Here is a 13,522-nt window from a genome sequence, read left to right on the forward strand (position 1 = left end):
TTTGCCAAGAGAAGTTACGCGCACACTCTTATAAAATCCAGAAGGGCCAAGCCCACCCAGGCCCATCGGATGCCTCTCTCCCCCTGTGCGTGTACAAGCACAGGCAAGGAAACAACTTTCACACCCCTCCGCAGAACAGCATGTGACGTGTCGCGTGCGTAAAAGCCTGGTGGCAGGTCTTTTACAAAGCATGTGCGGGTACCCTTTAGAAAATGCTTGCTTGGTACCTCTGCCGGGTCACTTTGGCTTCAGGCCAGCAACGCCCTCTAGCGCTTCACCCTGTCACCCAGACCTCTCACCCAAAAACCGCAGCCGGGAGAGAAGCACCCTTGTGCGAGCCAATGAGCAGGTGTAAGCATGTGCAAATAAGCTGGAATACAGGAAAAGGGATCTCATAACCCCGCCCCTTGTTTGCACTGGTAAAAATACGCGCGCGGGCCTGGACTCTGGATATTTATAAAATAAGTAAATCTTAGACACATATACACTATCTTTTAAGCACGGAGCCCCTTTGAAAACGTACACATACATACTACTGATTACAACTGGATGGACATATCTGTCACACAATTTTCTAAAGGCTCGTTTCTGCAGATAAAAAAAAAAAGCTTTATCCACAGAAGTCCCTTTTACCCTCCCTAACATTGGTTACGCCCTCAACACAAATATGATATATGGGCAGCCTAATATGGAGACTAATGCTAAGACTATTGCTCACTCAGCTCCCAGAATCCTTCATTGTCTGTGGCCTGCTTGCAACTTTGGCTATAGAGAACCTTTAATTGACCTCAGATTCAAGACTTTGGAAGATATCTGGAATACATTTAGGCTCTGCAAAGCCTATGCTCAAAGGTCATGAGATTACAGATAGCAAATGGCTGAGGCCACATTCCAGGCCACATTCTTGGATTATCTGAGAGGCTCAACTGATATCAGAGTTTCTCCCTGCCCCCTGGAGATGAAATGATTGATATACTGACAGGACAAAGGAAACTCAGAAGAAGCAGGACACATCGGGCAAAAGCAAGGCTAGTCACAAAGGGGCCTCAATGTGGGTGGAGAGTTTTCAGGTTAAAGTAGTTTATTTCACTGTCATATTGCGTTAAGTGATTATCACCATAGGCTCACAGGCATTCTCTGTATGGTTTAAACCTATATAATACAGCTCTTACAAGATACTGGGAGAGACAGGCTGCAGTGCTTTCCCTGTGTTGAAGGCCTGGCTGTGTCTCCCAAGGATATGCAATAATAAATTTATATTTGCTCCAACTAAATTCTGTGTAGTATCCTTGTGCCCAATACATGCAGAGAAGCGCGGTTTACAAAGTGAGATAATATATACAAGTAACATCAACGTGAAAGCCTGCTTAGCAGCACGGCCTACCTGAGCCCCCAAACCTGTAGTCATGATCTGCTCCCCCCAATCGTTGCTGGAAGAGCCAAGGCAATCCTTCTCCGTAGAGGAGACGTAACCTTTGCCGCCCACAGGATCAAACTCCACAGCGCGGAGGCAAAACCCTTGAGGACATCTTCATCGAGCAGCATGGAGAGCCTGCTTAGAGGACCTCTGGGGCCTAGCCGGTTTCCCAATGATGCAATAAAGTATTGATGGCAGCCTCCCTATCAGAGGCTCCCAGAACATCTCCAGCAGCCCGGGCTCAATGCTTGCCTGTGTGTGGCTTCCTCCCCCACCCGGGTCCTTCTCACAGGAATGCTTACAGTCATACTAAGCCAAACCTCAGAAAAAGAAAACGAGGTGACAAACCGACTGCTGTGAACAACCTAAGTGGTGAAGGCTTTTCTGCGCTGACGGTGATGGGATCCCCGCGGCTAACAGGGCACAGGCTGACTTTGCCCTAGAAGTCCCTTGACCACCATCCTATAGGTGTCCACATAGAAAACAAAAATCTCATCCTCCAGCTGGATAACAAGACATGGGGATATCCTGTTTGGCACTGGTGCCTTGGGGAGAGGGCACACCAGGGACCAATATTAGGCTGGTCACCCCTGGCAGAACTAGATACAGCACAATAATGTTTTGCTTGTAAGAACATATTTATTTATTTAAACTATTTATATAGCGTTTTTCACAATACAATGTAGACCAAAACGGTTTACAATAAATTATAAAATAAAAGAAGAGTGTAAAATAAAGTAATATAATATCAAAGACCTTTGCCCTAAATTATCGAATAAATACAAATAAAAGAAAAATAATAAAACAGAGAAAAATACAATCAGTTCATGATCAATGCAAAAATAAAATGTACCAGTTAATAGCTACCTCAAAATAGATATAACTTATAAATAATTACTATTTTAAAAACAAGAACAGGTAGAAACATGCTTTGGTTAAGGCTCTATCTTTAAAGACAGTTTTTCTAGTAGCAATCTGTTCAGCAAGGCGTATTTCTAAAATTTAGGCTTTTTCCTATAGAAATCTTGCATCAAATTCAGTATTTATTCTACCTATATCTTCCTTCCTACTGAAGGTAATGTCAATGATCCATCTCAATCAGTCTATTTCTTTGTCAGGTTTCTCTAAAGAGGAGTGTCAGGGCAACAACAAATACTTGAGATTCTTGGATGTCAGTTGGGTGCTTATATAGGCATTTTTAAGGTACTAATCCTTTCGTAAATACAGACAGGCTGTTTGTTTTGTTTGATGGACCATTAAGGGTGAAATAGCCTCCAAAGTTACTTTAACAAGATGGATCCAAGGACACTATCTTCACCATATCTGTTCAAAGGCCATCAGGCCTCCAAGATTATTTACACTTAATCTACTAGAACATAGTTGTCTTCCTTGGCAGAAGCAATTGCTATTGCTATTGCTAAATTCAAGAGGCCACCAATGAAGAGTGGGGGACTCGCCAGAATGATGGCTACTGCCTGGAGACAATACCCTTATTCAATAAACATACACATGGTTACTGTGACTCCAACATCACTCTAAGCTTCAACAGCAAGAGGAAATATGGAAAAAAGGATTTGCACTCACAAAGAGGGGAGTAGCTGGCTTGTTATGGCGGTTACTACCCCAAACCAAATAAGCCTGATACTTCACTTTCAATGCACATCCAGCAGAGCTCTCTGCTTCAACGGCAAGGCAGAAGAAAAAAGGGTTCGCACTCACAAAGTGGGGAGTAGCTGGCTTGTTACGGCGGTTACTACCCCAAACCAAATGTGCCTGATACTTCACTTTCGATGCATATCCAGCATGGCTCTCTGCTTCAACGGCATGGGAGAAAGACTGATACATCACGCATTTCCAGCATAGCTCTCTGCTTCAACGGCAGGGGAGAAGAAAAACTGATACTTCACGCATATCCAGCATAGCTCCCTGATTCAACGGCAGGGGAGAAGAAAAACAACCAATAAGGGCTGTATAACATAGTCTGGGTAAAACAAATAAGCATGGGTGTAGCTTGCTTATTGCGGCGGTTACTACCCCTACTACCCATAACTAATCAAGCTAGATATTTCACTTGGATGCGGCTCCATCACTGCTCTCTACATTAATGGTGGGGGTGGAAGGGAAATAGAACCAAGAGCTAAGAGAAACAGATAAGTATGAGAGAAAAAATGTGTGAGGCTTGCTGGGCAGACTGGATGGGCCGTTTGGTCTTCTTCTGCCGTCATTTCTATGTTTCTATGTTTCTATGTAAATAAAAAAAAGTGTATAGACCCTATCTATAAGTATGTGTGCAAAAATTACTGCAATATACTTACTCTGACTTACTGCTTGCTAGTGTTCTTTGCAACCTCAGTGTTTCCAAAGGCTTCTTTGAAAAAATGTGTTTTTAATGCTTTCTTGAACTCACTCCTATTTGCCTTAGTGCATTTGGCAGGGAGTTCCACAGAACGGGACCTGCCACAGAGAAAGCTCTCTCTCTGGTGACGTTCAGTGAGGCTAGTCGTACTGACGGGACCTCTAGTAGATTCTTACTGTCGGATCTTAAGCTCTCTTGATGGCTTATATAACCTTAAGGACGTACACAGCCAGACGGAATCCGCGTTATTTACTAGATTGCATATTGTCAGCACCATCTTGTGCATTATTCTACATCTGATTGGTAACCAGTGCAGCTCATGCAAAATGGGTGTGATGTGCTGCTTCATGGCAGTGCCAGTAAGAACCCTAGCAGCTGCATGGCTTGATGCTGGCTTCAGGCAATCCTAAATATAAACCATTGCGGTAATCGAAGCCCAAAAAGAATAAAGCTTGAAGCACTGATTGAAAATCTCGAAAAAATAAAAAAGGCCGTAATCTTTTTAACATGTGCGGTTAAAAAAAAAAAAAAGAGTTTTTGACTGTTTTTGAGATGTGTAGTGATAATATCGAATCCAATAAGACTCTCAAATTACGAGCTTCTTTGTTAATTGCAATGGTTTCATTACCTAAAGTAATATAAGCTGGTGGGGCATTACTAGGGTTTTCAATAAAACTGAGAAATATTATTTCAGGGGTTTTTTTTGCATTCAGTTTTAGACGACTGTCAGCAAGCACTGTTCTATTGTTTTTATGTGTAATTGGGTTAAGGACAGAGTTTCGAACCAAGATACTTTGTAAGGAATGAATATTTGTATATCAGCGTAGATTTTAAACTGTACATTTAGTGACGATAGTATTTGACAGAGTGGCAATAGGTATATATTAAATAGTATGGGGAATAGCGAAGATCCTTGAGGTACTCCAGTTAACTGTGGGTAAGGGTGTGATGAACAGGAACCAATATTTACTGGACAATTACAGTTGGTAAGATAACTTTCAAACCAATTAAGTACATAAGAAGTTGTGCTACTGGGTCAGACCAACTGTGGCCAATCCTTGGCAAATACCAATATATTAAATAGATCCCATGCTACTGCTGCCAGTAATAGCAGTGGCTATTCCCCAAGTCAGCTTAATTAATAGTTTATGGACTTCTCCTCCAGGAACTTATCCAAACCTTTTTTTTTTAAGCCCAGCTACACTAACTGCACTAACCACAGCATTTCCCTCCCTACGTTCCTATAAATCACTCCCAGCTCCCTGACGTGTGCTCCAGAGCATCTCCTTTCTCTTCCCCCACTCAGCCCTCAGCCCCTAGAGGTTGTCCAGCTACCTCCAAACTTCGTTTGAATACAGACCCTTAATAAAAACTTTACTTTCTCGGGGAAGCCGGTGCCACGCCTTTAGCAGCAGAGCGTTGTGATCACAGGCATTCCTCCCCCTTAACAGCCTCGCTGCAGTGCTCTGACGTGATTGTAACCTCCTGACTCTCCTCGGGGGTAGACAGTTAACGTGATTTCTTTACGTGGTGATAGAGGAATGGATTACAGCAGCCAAATCTTCGTTGTTCTAAATCCGGCACTGTTGGCATGCGCGCGCCACCGTGTACGGTAAATAAACAGCGGACCATTGAGACGACCTGCGCTCCGTGGAAGCTGCAGGCTAGGCACCACCTTACTGGCTTCTAAATCCATCCACTCCCCTCCAAAAAAAATGGAATGCAAAACGCTATTCCCCACCCGAACTCCACTCCACGGAACGGGTCTCTGCGGTGTGCATCTACGCGTACAAATCCCCCACCCTAGGAAATTTTCAAGAGAGTCTATTCACACGCATGTACGTTCTAGAAAACGTCAGCCCATAAAGTCTATCACAGCAGGGGTTTCCGCAACCGGTGTGCCACAGAAAAGTCACCGCTGCCTGGTGCTCGGATCCAGGCCAGCACCCTACCCCCAAGAGGCGGGGGTGGCTCTGAAATATGTAGGAGCTTCTTCCTGAGAACGGGTCTCTAATCATGTGCAAGGGAAGTGGACTCTTGTGCTGTGCCAACCAGGCCACAGCCCCGGAACCCCAGGGGCCCGACCTGCGGGGAACGGGGCTTTTGCAGGTGAAGCCCCAGCTCCGTCCCAGTCCAGGGCATGTCCTGGAGAGATCACGCGGTGACTGAAGGGCGGGCCCTGCCTAAAATCTCAAGACCAGGTTGAGGTCCCAAGGTGGCACCAGCAGACACAAAAGGAGGACACAGATGTTCGATTCCCTTCAAACTTGATCAACCTCTGGATAGGAGGACAAAGGTCTACCATTCGTTCAACCTCTAACACATACCCAGTGCTGCCACCTGAACCTTTTAAAGGTGTTTAGGGCCAGACCCTTAACTAATCCTTCTTGCAGAAACTCCAGAATTAGTGGTATTTCCACTCGGAGGTGGTGACAATCTCTCACCCCACACCAAACCCTGATATAAGCCAGAGATGTAGCAAACTGCCTAGCTTGGAGCAGCGTGGATACCACTGCTGGAGATTAACTGCGCCTCAGCAGTCAAGCCCTCTCAAGGGCCAAACCATTAAACCGAAATCGACCCGGATTTTTGTGCACAATTGGCTCCCCCCGTCATAGAAGATCCCTCTTGACCGGCAGCTTCGTAAGCCTGCCTTATCAGTGAATGTTGGAGGTCCACGCACCACGGGCCACCAGAAGTACGGTCTCGGGATGACTCCCAATCCTCCGTATTACCCTGCTGACCATCGGCTAAGGAGGGAATACATACAGCAAGTCACCCCGTGGCCACTGTTGAAGGACAGCATCGATTCCCAACGTCCCCGCGTCCTCTCTGTGGCTGTAGAACCGTCGGCACCTTCACAATGCTGCAGCTCATCATGGGATCCAGATACGGCGGACCCCCAACAAGAGACTACGAGCTGAAAGGCATCGGCCATCAGCTCCCACTCTCCTGCGGCTAAGGCATATCTGCTGAGAAACGTCGGCCTTCACGTTGGCTGTCCCAGCAACATGAGAGGCTGCTAGTGTCTTCGAGAGGTTGCTCTGCCCATCCCATGAGAGCATCTATTTCCACCGACACCTGGTAACTTCCGGTTCCCACCCTGATGATTTATGTAGGAGACTGTCGTGGCAATGTCTGACAGCACCCTTACCACTCATCCCCGTCGGCCGCTCGGTGAACTACAGGCATGCCAAGCGAACCGCACGACCTTGCGCTATTGCCTCTGGCAGTGAATTCCCCGACCTAGGAGGCTCGCATCTTTTCCCCCCAGCACCAGCCACTCTGGGGTCTGTAAGGGTTCCCTTTTCAACCACCCCTGCAACTTTGTGCTCACTTCCAGCAGCAAGGAAAGCCTCGCTGAGCACAGACCTCCAGCGGCTGAAGACATGACCCGGCCAGTGGCTACGAGGAGAGAGGACACAAGCCTTCACCCTCGAGCTCCCCTTTCACATATTTGTTTTGGAGCCTAAATCTGAGGGAGAGTCCCAGACTGATTTCACCTCAGGTGCTCAAATCTGCTTCTTCTCCTTTCTTTCTCTCTTTTTTTTTTTTTTTTTTTTAAACAGGCAATCCCTACTAGGGAAATGCACGTCCATCATCTGCTGGAGACGGGGAATACTGGCGGGCTGATGTTGAGACAAGGCTGTGTGTCAGTGACATCAACGAATAAGTGTGTCTCTGTCTCCATCTGCTGGCAGGAGTACATAGCCCGCTGGTGTGGACTGGCCTGCCTGAGTGCAGAGGAAGTTCTGATTCAAGCACTCTTGGCAATTACAAAGGGGGAATACATTTGATTTTTTTTTTTTGACACTCACAACGAACCTCAGTCCTGCTGTGACCCTCAGTCCCATTCTGAGCCTAACACTACAACGAACCTCAAACCTGCTGTCATCCTCAGATCCACCCTGGGCCCACCATCTGCTGAGACCCTTACTCAGTCTGAGTCTCAGACCTGCCATGACCCTTACACCTGCCTTCCTCCCAACGGACTACGAACAACTTCTCAGCAGCTCACTGGACCCATTCGTACCAGTGACTCCTGGGAAGTGATGCTAAGCAGGGCCGCTCAGATCTCAGTGCAGGGCTCTGCTGCCTCCTTTCTACAGAGATCTAAAGCCCTTTCTGCATCTTCTACCCCTCAGTAAAGAGCTCTAAACCTGCAGAAGAGTTTCTCAGGATCTCTCTCCAAATCCTCCTGTGCTCTGTAATACCTCCTCTTACTCTGTACGGTATTTATTTTTATTTTTTTAAATAGTCACCGTACTCAGGGCTGCCAACTTTCAACCGTAAAAATTCCAAACACTTGGAAGACAACCAGCAAAATCTCTGCCAACAATGTCCTTCCACATCCACGCACGACTGTTACTGCCTCCCCACCATTCGGAAACATGCATTGCACCCAAGGCAGAATTGCCAGCATGTGTCCTTTATCAGCGTCACACAAACTTTCTAATAACTCAACGCATGCTAAGCAAATTCAAACTAATATTCTTCAGTCTGGACGGGGGGTTTCTGTACACTTTATTTATTGAAGCTTCAAAATTATTTCAAATACACGATACCTCTCCCTCAGCCCCAGTCCTCACGCTCTCTTCTCCCTGATGTGAGGCTATTCTCCCTCACTTTCCCATACAAAGAAACCCCTGGACAGTTACTACCCCTGATAAACCTATTACTAACATTATTTAATAGCACCGGTCTATCCTCTTATAAGAGTGAGGTCTGGGGGTTTTCCAAAACTACCCAGTATGGGACAGAACGCCAAAAGAAATCCTGCACACAGACAGCTCGTGTCCACAGAGACCCCCCCTCAAGTAATGGGTGCAGAGCAGAACTAGAATATTTCCCTTTACTATTCACCTTGCAAAAAGGAATAAGTAACGGCAACACAAACTCCCTCCTTTACTCTGTGAAGTAACAAAACTCTGCAAAAAATATATATATACTCGGCACTTATGTGGCAAAACCTCCAATCCCCAAACAGCACTATCCAGAACTCAAACAGAAACTATACCTACATACAGGGGGCACTGCAAATACTGCAATAGACCCTAGAACACCAATACACTTCCAACTGAGAAAACAAAGCAGCCTACTATCAATTCCCTCACAAAAACTATGTGCAAGCAGTACACCTTACTCGGCCCACATGTACACAGAAAGACCCTTGCAAAATACAGAATGCGACAAGGAATCTGAAATGTGCAGACAAAATTTGAATGCAACACTGGAGAACTAGAAAAAGAAATGCAGTTTCTCATTTGGTGAGCAAAATAAAAATATTAGAGATGCATATTGTTAAAATATTGTGATGTAGTGCAGCGCTGCCGGGGGCAGGAAGGGATAAGATACCATAAGGCGGCTGGCAATGCTAGAGCCAGCCAGCAGGGGCCTATTTCAGTCCAAGTCGAAACAGACCTGGGGGGAAGGCACGGTGGCCGTCCCCCCTTCAAAGTGAATAAATACAACTAATGCGCCCTTGCATCCAGCCAGCAGGGGCCTATTTCAGACCATACGAAAGTTACCAGGGAGAGGGGCACCAGCCCACTCTCCCAATGAAATAGAGAGACAAACAACTGTGCCCTGCATCTTGCAGGACACACAACCAGCCAGCAGGGGGCCTATTTCAGACCGTACGAAAGTTACCAGGGAGAGGGGCACCAGCCCACTCTCCCAATGAAATAGAGAGACAAACAACTATGCCCTGCATCTCGCAGGACACACAACCAGCCAGCAGGGGGCCTATTTCAGACCGTACAAAAATGCCCGGGAGAGGGGCACCAGCCCGCTCTCCCAATGAAATAGAGAGACAAACAACTATGCCCTGCATCTCGCAGGACACACAACCAGCCAGCAGGGGGAGCAGGTGAGGGGGAGAAACTACAAATCCCAGGTTCCTAGAACCACCACCTGACCTGTGGGGAGAGCCTGGAGGAGAGCAGGTGGCAGACTTAGACTAATGAGTCAGGGGAAGCTAGAGGAAGAGGGCATGCCTAGGTGGTGGCAATGGCCAGAAAAAGCCAGAGCCAGGAAGCAGGAAGGAAGGAAATGGAGGTAGGTTCCGGGGGAGAAGAATCCTCCAGGTGTCTCATGGATACAGCCTAGCCAGAAAAGGGAAATGTATAACCTGTACCCTAAGGGAAGTGAGAGCAGGGGTGATTGCTGGTGAACTGGAGGGGGGGCTCAAACCGTACCTTTTGCTCCAGCACCTGTGTTAAGGGCTTAGACTGCTGGAGAGCGGGGGCAGGGTCGTTTGTGCAGCTCCTGAGGGGACGGAGCCCATGTAATAGATTCAGCTCCTCTGCTTTATAAAAATGCTTTGAGGAACCTCTCTCTCTCTCTCTGTGTTATCTTTGGGGGTTGGGGACTGCTTCAACCCCACTCCATACAAAGAGAACCCAGAAGCCCAGCAAAACCAGGGCCTGCGGAGACCTGAACCCAGGGAGTCCTGTGCGACTGACAGACTCCAGGGATGTCCAGGACTCGCGAGGGGCCTGAACCAGAAGCAGAAGAGCGGCACCCAGGGCAGCACGGGCGGTGAGCCTTCACAACATATATATATATATATAAAGTGAAAGATCAATTTCAGATACAGCTGTAGGGGAGGCACTGAAGACAGGAGTTTAGTTTAGTGACTAAACTAAACATAAAATGCTTTTTTTCTACCTTTGTTGTCTGGACATCCTATTTTTCTAGTTGTATTTATCCCAGGCTCTCTTCTCCGCTTCTTTTATTACCTTGTCCAGGGTATCCTTTCCATTCGTCATTTCTTCTCTTCTCCTGTCTTCAGTGCCTCCCCTACAGCTGTATCTGAAATTGATCTTTCACTTTCAACTTTAATCTACATTTCTTTTTTCTGCCTTTAGCCACTCATAGCTAGATTTTACCCCTTCTTCCCCTCAACTTCCCTCTTTTCACCTCTCACCTACCCACCAGCTTTCCATCTTCTACTCCCACTCCCTTCCCAGCCTCTCTCCCTGCCATCTCAGTCCTTTCCTAGTCTATTCCCCTACTCCCTAGTGCACCCTTTATTCTCACCACCTCAGTTGCTTTTATCTGCCTCTAATCATCTCGTCAGTCCTCCCTCCTCCTTTGTTGTTTTTCATGTCCTGCCCTGCCTCTCAACATTTTCTTCTGTATTTCACCACCATCCAGCCTCCAAGTACTTCTCTTACCACCTCCTCAACCTAGTCCTGGGGGAATTCTGCACAGAACATGGCAGAGGAGACCCCCGGCATGCCATGAAAGGAGCACGCGAAGATGAAGGTCCCAGTGAGAGTGAATGTGTGTGTGTGTGTGTGGGAGAGGGTGTGAGAGAGAGCTGGGGGAGGGGATGCTAGACTCTGGGTGCCAGAGAGAGGGAGCCTATATGAGGAGACTGTGAAGGAGTGTTTATGTGTGTGAGAAATTGGGAGCTCATGTGTATGTGAAGGTGCTAGCCTGTGTGAAGGGATTGTGTATGTGTGAGAGAGCCTGTGTGAAGGGATGCGTGAGAGAGAAACATAGGTAACCTGTGTGAGGATGTCTGTGTGAGAGAGAAAGGGAGCTTGTGTGGGTGTGTATGCAAGAGAGAGGGCCCTGTATGAGGGGATGTGTGTGTGCGAGAGAGTGAGGGAGCCTGTATGAGGGGGTGTGTATGTGTACTAGAGAGAGGGGCGCATGTGTGTGAGAGAGGGACAGATAGAGCCTGTGTGAAGGGCTGCGCAAGAGATAAGACATAAGATAGCTTGTGTGAGGATGTGTGTGAGAGAGAAAGGGAGCTTGTGTGGATGTGTATGCAAGAGAGAGGGCCCTGTATAAGGGGATGCGTGTGTGTACTAGAGAGAGGGAGCATGTGTGTGAGAGAGAGGGAGGGACGGAGGGAGCCTGTGTGAGGGGCAGTATTGAGAACGGGGTCAATCTCTGGGACTGGCGATAGAGTGGAAGAGGTTGAGCCTAGAGGTGGAGGGGAGAGATACTGGCAGGTGGAGGAGTTGGGGCCTGAGAGGGCAAAGTGGCCAGGGGAGTAGGGAGAGCGAGTGGGACACTCTTACAGTGAATTTCTAGGGAAATTCTGCATCTTTAAGTAATAACGTTTGTCTGTATTAATTTAAAATGTAATTACTTAAAGACTGTCATGTAAATTGTGTTATTTTGACCACTATAAAGTTTGCAGAATTTTAAGTTTTTGTGCGCAGAATTCCCCCAGGAGTATCAACCCCATTCCCACTCTCTTCTCTTTCCATATCACCCCAGCCTTTTCCACTGCCTCTCCCTTTCTCCACAATCCTCCAGGTCATTCACACCTCTCACCCTTCCTCCCCCCTCTCATTCCCTCAGTCGTACCCCCCAGCCTAACAGCCCCCTGCTCATATCCTGATATATGTAACTTTATTTTCCCCTCTCTCATTTTAAAGTATCACCACCCCTGGTTACTTGTAAACCAATGTGATATGCATATGAATGTCGGCAGATAAATGTTTTAAATATATAAATAAATAAAATATCCACCCAATTACAGAGTTCCCACTCTTGCCCCCAAAATCCCCAGTCACGCTCTGAGGTCTCAGCTCTCCCTCACCCTCCAAATCCATGCCCCACCCCCACTCTCTCCCTCACCCTCCAAATCCATGCCCCACCCCCCACCCCCACTCTCTCCCTCACCCTCCAAATCCATGCCCCACCCCCACCCTCATCCTCCAAAATCCATGCTCTGTCCCCCCCTCTCTCATCCTCCAAATCCATGCTCTGCCCCCCACTCTCTCCCTCATCCTCCAAATCCATGCCCCACCCCCCACTCTCTCTCTCATCCTCCAAATCCATGCCCCACCCCCCACTCTCTCTCTCATCCTCCAAATCCATAATAATAATTTCAGCTTTTTGTGAGCAGAGTTAGCCTCCAGATAAAAAAGGTAAGTAAAAACGGCTCTCGTTGGAGATTTTTGCAATTGAGATGATGTTTGAGATGTGACCCGTTCTAAGGATCTTCACGGGTTGGGACTGTGTTTTAAGAAAAATATGTAAAGGTCATAGATAATGGACATTAAAAAAGAAAAAAATATATTTAAATAAAAGTGGACCAAAAGGTTATACAACTTATCAGTTGGTTTAAAGTTGTTCCCATGAAGGTCCTACAAAAATAGTTGATACGGGAACACAGCTGATTGAATGTGATAAAAATCTACCGAGGAACAGTGTGGTGTGTTTTTTGACTTTCAGATTAGATCAACCAGGGCTAAAAGCTGTATTTGGCTGGTTTTTTTCCCCCCATGGCACAAGAATGGTATAAATGCTCAGAATTCCTGTCAAAAACGCGGGCCTGAAGTGAAATGACCCAAGAAGTCTCAGGAGCCGGAGCCAGGGACTGCCAGGAGAGCCCCTTGTGTGTGCGTGTCAGGTCTCAGCTCTTGAAAGCCAGGAAAAGGTCCTTAGGGTCATTACGGACGAGGATGTCACCATTGTCAGTGTGCAGCAACAGCCACAGTCAAAGAAGAAAAAAGAACCTTGGGAAATTACTCAGGACGGAAAGTAAAGCAAAACATGGACTCTCTTACTGCCTCTGGATGGATGCAATGCTGCAGCCACACCTTGAGTGCTGTGTGAGAAGATCTGCTCGCCCCCCATCTCCAAGTATTGCAGGGCTGGAAAGAGTTCCTTTTGGCGGCTTTTTCAGTTAATTATTTTCTTTTATGGGTTTTCATTTTTATCATTCTGGATGTATATTACATAAGAAATTGCCATACTGGGTCATACCAAGGGTCCATCAA

General features: G+C 46.9%; 1 protein-coding gene across 1 annotated transcript in view; it reads right to left on the reverse strand.

Moving 5' to 3' along the window:
- LOC115083158 (zinc finger protein 420-like) overlaps nt 1–13,522 on the reverse strand; it is a 35,986-nt gene that overhangs the window by 3,274 nt on the left and 19,190 nt on the right. The window lies entirely within an intron of this gene.

The sequence above is a fragment of the Rhinatrema bivittatum genome, chromosome 2, assembly GCF_901001135.1.
Source record: "Rhinatrema bivittatum chromosome 2, aRhiBiv1.1, whole genome shotgun sequence".
Classification (NCBI taxonomy): Eukaryota; Metazoa; Chordata; class Amphibia; order Gymnophiona; family Rhinatrematidae; genus Rhinatrema; species Rhinatrema bivittatum.